Below are 9,163 nucleotides of genomic sequence, written 5' to 3'. Positions count from 1 at the left end.
TCCAACATTCTTAATAATTTTCTTCTTCGATGAGGTTTAACGGCGTCTGACATCCAATATGTTGCATTACCGCCACCTACTAGACTGAATTACAGCTCCCTTATACCTCGCTTGAAAATAAAAAATATAACAATATAAGCAAATACACTACCCTTCTAACACCACACTTTTTATACAATAAAAATAATACCACCCTACTCGACTATTTAAATCTATTTAGACTTTCCTCAGGCCAACAACCTGAAAGGATTGGACATCACCACTTAACACACTCTAACTCTTCTGATGGCAAGTCTCTCACACCCAAATACCTCTCTGCAGTTGCCACCACAACCTCAATTTTCTGCAACTTACGTTCCATCCCTGCAGTACAGTTGATAACCATTGCTATAAATGCTAAACATCCAATCTTACTGAAACATATATGTACTGGTAGAGATCTACTACTCACACCACTCCTCTCAGGGTCCCTCACACTTGACCCATCTTCCTTTACTTTCTTCACTGCATCAACATATGACAACTTCTGCACTACTCTAACCCTGGAAACCTCAACCTGCCTCTCTCGTACATTTCTGTTCCCCAGCCCCATCGGCACCCGTATAATTAACACTACTTTCCTCAATGCTACACATTCCTTTATCTCATGGCCTTCTACACACTTCTCACACCTAGGAACCTCCCTCCTACACACATGCCCATAAGCTTGACACCTATAACAACGTAATGTATTCTGCACAAAAGCTTGTACAGGATAACTTATATATCCTAACATAACTTTGTTGAGCAAAGACTCAACATCAACACTCAAAAGAACAGACAATGACCATATTTGACCATGAAGTCCTGATTCACACAGTCTCTGAACAGTTGATGTTGAGATATGTCTGTTACTTGAACTCTGTGAAGCATTTATTTGGGCTGCTATTTCTGAGGCTGGTAACTCTTTTTTTGTTTTGTTTTTTTGTTAGTAGTAACTATCTTGTCTCATCGCTACAACTCCCGTATGGGCTCGGGAGAGACGAAGGTCGAAAGCCATGCGTCCTCCGAAACACAACCCAACCCAACTGCACAAGCTACTCCTGTGGAGGGCCGGGCGCAGTGCGCGCTAACCAAGGTTGCCAGGTGCTCGGTGTTTCCTCTGACACATTGGTGTGGCTGGCTTCTGGCTTCCGGGTTGGGTTGTGTTAAGAAGCAGTGCGGCTTGGTTGGGTTGTGTATCGGAGGACGCATGACTTTCGACCTTCGTATGAGACAGGATAGTAGCTACTAAAACAATTGGATACCACGAAATTGGGGAGAAAAAGGGTGTTAAAAAATAATAAATAAAAGTGTTCATTGTTAATTCAGTATTGTTGTAATTGTAATTTTTACAAATATATATATAAAAATCGGCCTATTAATCGATATTGGCTTTTTTTGGTCCTCCAATAATCGGTATAGGTATCGGCGTTGAAAAATCATAATCGGTCGACCTCTAGTAACTAGTTGTCTTCCATTCCTGTGGCGGTCCTCATGAGAGCCAGTTTCATCATAGCGCTTGATGGTTTTTGTGACTGCACTTGAAGAAACTTTCAAAGTTCTTTAAATTTTCCATATTGACTGACCTTCATGTCTTAAAGCAAGGATGGACTGTCATTTCACTTTGCTTATTTGAGCTGTTCTTGCCCTAACATGGACTTGGTCTTTTACCAAATAGGGCTATCTTCTGTATACCACCCCTACCTTGTCGCACACAACTGATTGGCTCAAACGCATTAAGAAGGAAAGAAATTCCACAAATAAACTTTGAACAAGGCACACCTGTTAATTGAAATGCATTCCAGGTGACTACCTCATGAAGCTGGTTGAGAGAATGCCAAGAGGCTGCAAAGCTGTCATCAAGGCAAAGGGTGGCTATTTAGGGCTACTTAGGTGTTAGATCCCTCACTTCAAAGGCAGTTATAGTCAATGAACTAATCACTGATCATAATCTTGATGTGATTGGCCTGACTGAAACAAGACTTAACCCTGATGAATTTACTGTGTTAAATGAGGCCTCACCTCCTGGTTACACTAGTGACCATATTCCCCACGCATCCCGCAAAGACGGAGGTGTTGCTAACATTTACGATAGCAAATTTCAATTTTTTCGTCTTTTTATCTTCTAGTCATGAAATCTATGCAGCCTACTCAATCACTTTTTATAGCTACTGTTTACAGGCCTCCTGGGCCATATACAGCATTCCTCGCTGAGTTCCCTGAATTCCTATCGGACCTTGTAGTTATAGCAGATAATATGAACATTTTTGGTGACTTTAATATTCACATGGAAAAGTCCACAGACCCACTACAAAAGGCTTTCGGAGCCATCATCGACTCAGTGGATTTTGTCCAACATGTCTCCGGACCTACTCACTGCCACTGTCATACTCTGGACCTAGTTTTGTTTCATGGAATAAATGTTGTGGATCTTAATGTTCGGACCACCATTTTATTATGTTTGCAATCGCAACAGACCCCAACCAAGGAGCATCAAAAGTAGTGCTATAAATTCTCAGACAACCCAAAGATTCATTGATGCCCTTCCAGACTCCCTCTGCCTACCCAAGGACGTCAGAGGACAAAAATCAGTTAACCACCCAACTGAGGAACTCAATTTAACCTTGCGCTATACCCTAGATGCAGTTGCACCCCTAAAAACGAAAAACATATGTCATAAGAAACCAGCTCCCTGGTATACAGAAAATACCCGAGCTCTGAAGCAAGCTTCCAGAAAATTGGAACTTAAATGGCCCACACCAAACTGGAAGTCTTCCGACTAGCTTGGAAAGACAGTACCGTGCAGTATCGAAGAGCCCTCACTGCTGCTCAATCATCCTATTTTTCCAACTTAATTGAGGACAATCCTACATTTATTTTTGATAATGTCGCAAAGCTAAAAAATTCCCCAAGAGAGGATGGCTTTCACTTCAGCAGTAATAAATTCATGAACTTCTTTGAGGAAAATATCATTTTTATTTTACCAGGTAAGTTGACTGAGAACACGTTCTCATTGGCAGCAATGACCTGGGGAATAGTTACTGGGGAGAGGAGGGGGATGAATGAGCCAATTATAAATTGGGGATTATTAGGTGACCGTGATGGTTTGAGGGCCAGGTTGGGAATTTAGCCAAGACACTGGGGTTAACACCCCTACTCTTACAATAAGTGCCATGGGATCTTCAATGACCTCAGAGAGTCAGGACACCCGTTTAACATCCCATCTGAAAGACAGCACCCTACACAGGGCATTGGGATATTTTTAAACATTTTTTTAGACCAGAGGAGAGAGTGCCTCCTACTGGCCCTCCAACACCTCTTCCAGCAGGATCTGGTCTCCCATCCAGGCACTGACCAGGACCAACCCTGCTTAGCTTCAGAAGCAAGCCAGCAGTGGTATGCAGGGTGGTATGCTGCTGGCGATCATGATCATTAGAAAGCAAATTATGGACTCCTCTTTATTCTGCCTATTCCTCCAAAGCTCAGTTGTCCTGAGTCTGCACAACTCTGCCAGGACCGAGGAGCAAGGAAGACACTCAAGTGTTTTAGTACTATCTCTCTTGACACAATGATGAAAATAACCATGGCCTCTAAACCTTCAAGCTGCATACTGGACCCTATTCCAACTAAACTACTGAAAGAGCTGCTTCCTGTGCTTGGCCCTCCTATGTTGAACATAATAAATGCCTCTCTATCCACCGGATGTGTACCAAACTCACTAAAAGTGGCAGTAATAAAGCCTCTCTTGAAAAAGTCCAACTTGACCCAGAAAATATAAAAAACTAACGGCCTATATCGAATCTCCCATTCCTCTCAAAGATTTTAGAAAAAGCTGTTGCACAGCAACTCACTGCCTTCCTGAAGACAAACAATGTATACGAAATGCTTCAGTCTGGTTTTAGACCCCATCATAGCACTGAGACTGCACTTGTGAAGGTGGTAAATTATCAAGGCTCTGCATCTGTCCTCGTGCTCCTAGACTTTAGTGCTGCTTTTGATACCATCAATCACCACATTCTTTTGGAGAGATTGGAAACCCAAATTGATCTACACGGACAAGTTCTGGCCTGGTTTAGATCTTATCTGTCGGAAAGATATCAGTTTGTCTCTGAATGGTTTGGCCTCTGACAAATCAACTGTAAATTTCGGTGTTCCTCAAGGTTCCGTTTTAGGACCACTATTGTTTTCACTATAGATTTTACCTCTTGGGGATGTCATTTGAAAACATAATGTTAACTTTCACTGCTATGCGGATGACACACAGCTGTACATTTCAATGAAACATGGTGAAGCCCCAAAATTGCCCTCACTAGAAGCCTGTGTTTCAGACATAAGGAAGTGGATGGCTGCAAACTTTCTACTTTTAAACTCGGACAAAACAAAGATGCTTGTTCTAGGTCCCAAGAAACAAAGACATCTTCTGTTGAATCTGACAATTAATCTTGATGGTTGTACAGTCATCTCAAATAAAACTGTGAAGGACCTCGGCGTTACTCTGGACCCTGATCTCTCTTTTGACAAACATATCAAGACTGTTTCAAGGACAGCTTATTTCCATTTACGTAACATTGCAAAAATCAGACATTTTCTGTCCAGAAATTATGCAGAAAAATTCATCCATGCTTTTGTTACTTCTAGGTTAGACTACTGCAATGCTCTACTTTCCGGCTACCCGGATAAAGCACTGAATAAACTTCAGTTAGTGCTAAATACGGCTGCTAGAATCCTGACTAGAACCAAAAAATGTGATCATATTACTCCAGTGCTAGGCTCCCTACACTGGCTTCCTGTTAAGGCAAGGGCTGATTTCAAGGTTTTACTGCTAACCTACAAAGCATTACATGGGCTTGCTCCTACCTATCTTTCCGATTTGGTCCTGCCGTACATACCTACACGTACGCTATGGTCACAAGAAGCAGATCTCCTAATTGTCCCTATAATTTCTAAGCAAACAGCTGGAGGCAGGGCTTTCTCCTATAGAGCTCAATTTTTATGGAATGGTCTGCCTACCCATGTGAGAGAAGCAGACTCGGTCTCAACCTTTAATAACCTCTTTGGGCAGGTGGGCAGTATTTTCACGTGCGGATGAAAAGCGTGCCCAAAGTAAACTGCCTGCTACTCAGGCCCATAAGCTAGGATATGCGTATAATTGGTAGATTTAATAAATAAATAAATAATGTCTGTGAGTATAACAGAACTGATATAGCAGGCGATAGCCTGATAAATACCCATCCAGGATTTTTGTTGTTGTTGAGGTAACAGTGTTTTCAATGGGTTTTCTATGTGGATCTAGATTTCTAAGGCACTTGCTTGCAGTTCCCATCGCTTCCACTAGATGTCAACAGTCTTTAGAAATTGGTTGATGTTTTTCCTTTGAGAAATGAAGAAGTAGCCATTTCCTATCTGGGTGGATAGCCAAGTGTACTGTTGTGGTTGGGGCACGCGACCTGAAAGCTCGCTCCACTTTGTTTTCGTCCGGTATTGAACACAGTTTATCCCGTCTTAAATTTGATCGATTATTTACGTAAAAAAATAACTAAAGTTGTATTAGGAAAGTTGTTTGAAATGTTTGGAACAAGTTTACAGGTAACTTATTAGATATTTTGTAGTCATGTTGCGCGAGTTGGAACCAGTGTTTTTCTGCATCAAACGTGCCAAATAAATGGATATTTTGGAGATATAAAGATGGAATTTATCGAACAAATGGACCGTTTGTGATGTTTATGGGACATTTTGGAGTGCCAACAAAAGAAGATCTTCAAAGGTAATGCATGAATTATATCGTTATTTCTGAATTTTGTGTCACGCCTGGCTGGTTGAAATATTAATGTCATGTGTTTGTTTGGTGGGGTGCTATCCTCAGATAATCGTATAGTTTGCTTTTGCCGTAAAGCCTTTTTTAAATCTGACACGTTGGCTGGATTAACAACAAGTGTAGCTTTAATTTGGTGTATTGCATGTGTGATTTCATGAAAGTTTAATATTTATAGTAATTTAATTTGAATTTGGCGCTCTGCCATTTCATCGGATGTTGTCGAGGGGTTCCGCTAGCGGAACGTCTAGCCGTAACAGGTTTTAAGTCTTTATTGAAGACTCATCTCTTCAGTAGGTCCTATGATTGAGTGTAGTCTGGCTTAGGAGTGTGAAGGTGAACGGAAAGGCACTGGAGCAATGAACCGCCCTTGCTGTCTCTGCCTAGCCGGTTCCTTTCTCTCCACTGGGATTCTCTGCCTCTAACCTTATTACAGGGGCTGAGTGTCTAGCTTACTGGTGCTCTTCCATGCCGTCCCTAGGAGGGGTGCGTCACTTGAGTGGGTTGAGTCACTGACGTGGTCTTCCTGTCTGGGTTGGCGCCCCCCTTGGGTGTGCTGTGGCGGAGATCTGTGTGGGCTATACTCGGCCTTGTCTCAGGATGGTAAGTTGATGGTTAAAGATATCCCTCTAGTGGTGTGGGGGCTGTGCCATGGCAAAGTGAGTGGGGTTATATCCTGCCTGTTTGGCCCTGTCTGGGGGTATCATCGGATGGCCCACAGTGTCTCCTGACCCCTCCTGTCTCAGCCTCCAGTATTTGTTCTGCAGTAGTTTATGTGTCAGGGGCTAGGGTCAGTATGTTTTATCTGGAGTATTTCTCCTGTCTTATCCGGTGTCCTGTGTAAATTTAAGTATGCTCTCTCTAATTCTCTCTCTTTCTTTCTCTCTCTCGGAGGACCTGAGCTCTAGGACCATGCCTCAGGAATACCTGGCATGATGACTCCTTGTTGTCCCCAGTCCACTTGGCCGTGCTGCTGCTCCAGTTTCAACTGTTCTGCCTGCGGTTATGGAACCCTGACCTGTTCACTGTGATTACTATTATTTGACCATGCTGGTCATTTATGAACATTTAAACATCTTGAAACCCTTGAATGAGTAAGTCTTCTAAAACTTTTGAACGGTCCCTTTACAAGGGTGTAACGCTCATCGTTGGGAGATAGAGAGGAGGACCAAGGTGCAGCGTTGTAAGTATTCATATTCTCTTTTAATGAAAATGAATACTCGAATGAAAACAACAAAACACGAGAAGGAAACAAAAACAGTCCTGAACGGTGAAATACAAACACAGAACAGAAAATAAACACCCACGAAACACAAGTGGGAAAAGTATGATTCTCAATCAGAGACAACTAACGACACCTGCCTCTGATTGAGAACCATACCAGGCCAAACGCAAACACAACATAGAAAACGGAACATAGACCACCCACCCAACTCACGCCCTGATCATACTAAAACAAAGACAAAACCAAGGAACTAAGGTCAGACCATGACAGTACCCCCCCCCAAAGGGTGGGTGGGTGTCTGTCCACGGTGGCGGCTCTGGCGCGGGACGTGGACCCCACTCCACCATAGTCTTTGTCCGCCTCCTCAACTGCCTACGTGGCCTCTTTCGAGCGGCGACCCTCGCCGCCGTCCTCGGACTGGGGACCCTAGCAATGGATCCCGAATGGACAGGAGATTCCGGCAGCACCGGACAGGCGGGAGACTCCGGCAGCGCCGGAGTGAAGGACGACTCCAGCAGCACCGGAGTGATGGGCGATTCCGGCAGCTCCTGGCTGACGGACGGCTCTGGCAGCTCCTGGCTGATGGACGGCTCTGGCAGCTCTTGGCTGACGGACGGCTCTGGCAGCTCCTGGCTGACGAGCGGCTCTGGCAGCTCCTGACTGACGAATGGCTCTGGTAGCTCCTGACTGACGGGCAACTCTGGCAGCTCAGGACAGACGGGCGACTCTGGCAGCTCAGGACAGACGGGCGACTCTGGCAGCTCAGGACAGACGGGCGACTCTGGCAGCTCAGGACAGACGGGCGACTCTGGCAGCTCAGGACAGACGGGAGACCCTGGCAGCTCAGGACAGACGGGAGACTCTGGCAGCTCAGGACAGACGGTCGACTCTGGCAGCTCAGGACAGACGGGAGACTCTGGCAGCTCAGGACAGACGGGAGACTGGCAGCGCTGGGCAGGAGGAAGGCTCTGGCAGCGCTGGACAGGCGGGAGCACTTGTAGGGAGGGCTGGTGCGTGGAGGTGGCACCGGATAGACCGGACCGTGAAGGCGCACTGGAGGTCTTGAGCACCGAGCCTGCACAACCCTACCTGGCTGGATGCTCCCCGTAGCCAGGCCAGTGCGGCGAGGTGGAATAGCCCGCACTGGGTTGTGCTGGCGAACCGGGGACATCATGCGTAGGGCTGGTGCCATGTACCCCGGCTCGAGGAGACGCACTGGAGACCAGATGCGCTGAGCCGGCTTCATGGCACCTGGCTCGATGCCCGACCTAGCCCGGCCGATACGAGGCGCTGCTATGTACCGCACCGGGCTATGCCTGCACACCGGGGACACCGTGCGCCTCACGGCATAACACGTTGCCTGCCCGGTCCCTCTCTCTCCACGGTAAGCATGGGGAGTTGGTGCAGGTCTCCTACCTGACTTCGCCACACTCCCCATGTGCCGCCCCCAAGACATTTTTGGGGCTGCCTCACGGGCTTACAACCGCGCTGCCGTGCTGCCTCCTCATACCACCGCCGCTCAGCTCTCGCTGCCTCCAACTCTGCTTTGGGGCGGAGATATTCTCCAGCCTGAGCCCAGGGTCATTCTCCGTTCAAAATCTTCTCCCATGTCCAGGAGTCCTGAGATTTTGGCCGCTGCTGCTGCCTGTTACCACGCTGCTTGGTCCTTTGGTGGTGGGTGTTTCTGTAACGCTCGTTGTTGGGAGATAGAGAGGAGGACCAAGGTGCAGCGTGGTAGGTGTTAATATGATCTTTTAATGAAAAGGAATACTCGAACGAAAACAAAAAAACACGAGAACGAAACGAAAACAGTCCAGAACGGTGAAATACAAACACAGAACAGAAAATACCCACGAAACACAAGTGGGAAAAGGCTACCTAAATATGATTCTCAAGCAGAGACAACTAACGACACCTGCCTCTGATTGAGAAACATACCAGGCCAAACGCAAACACAACATAGAAAATGGAACATAGACCACCCACCCAACTCACGCCCTGACCATACTAAAACAAAGACAAATCAAAGGAACTAAGGTCAGAACGTGACAAATGGACGCCATTTAACCGATTGTCACAATCTCCGTACAATCAGCACAAAAAAC

Source organism: Oncorhynchus nerka, linkage group LG10 (genome assembly GCF_034236695.1).
Source record: "Oncorhynchus nerka isolate Pitt River linkage group LG10, Oner_Uvic_2.0, whole genome shotgun sequence".
In the NCBI taxonomy this organism is placed as follows: Eukaryota; Metazoa; Chordata; class Actinopteri; order Salmoniformes; family Salmonidae; genus Oncorhynchus; species Oncorhynchus nerka.
Note: the sequence above shows the minus strand (reverse complement) of the source record.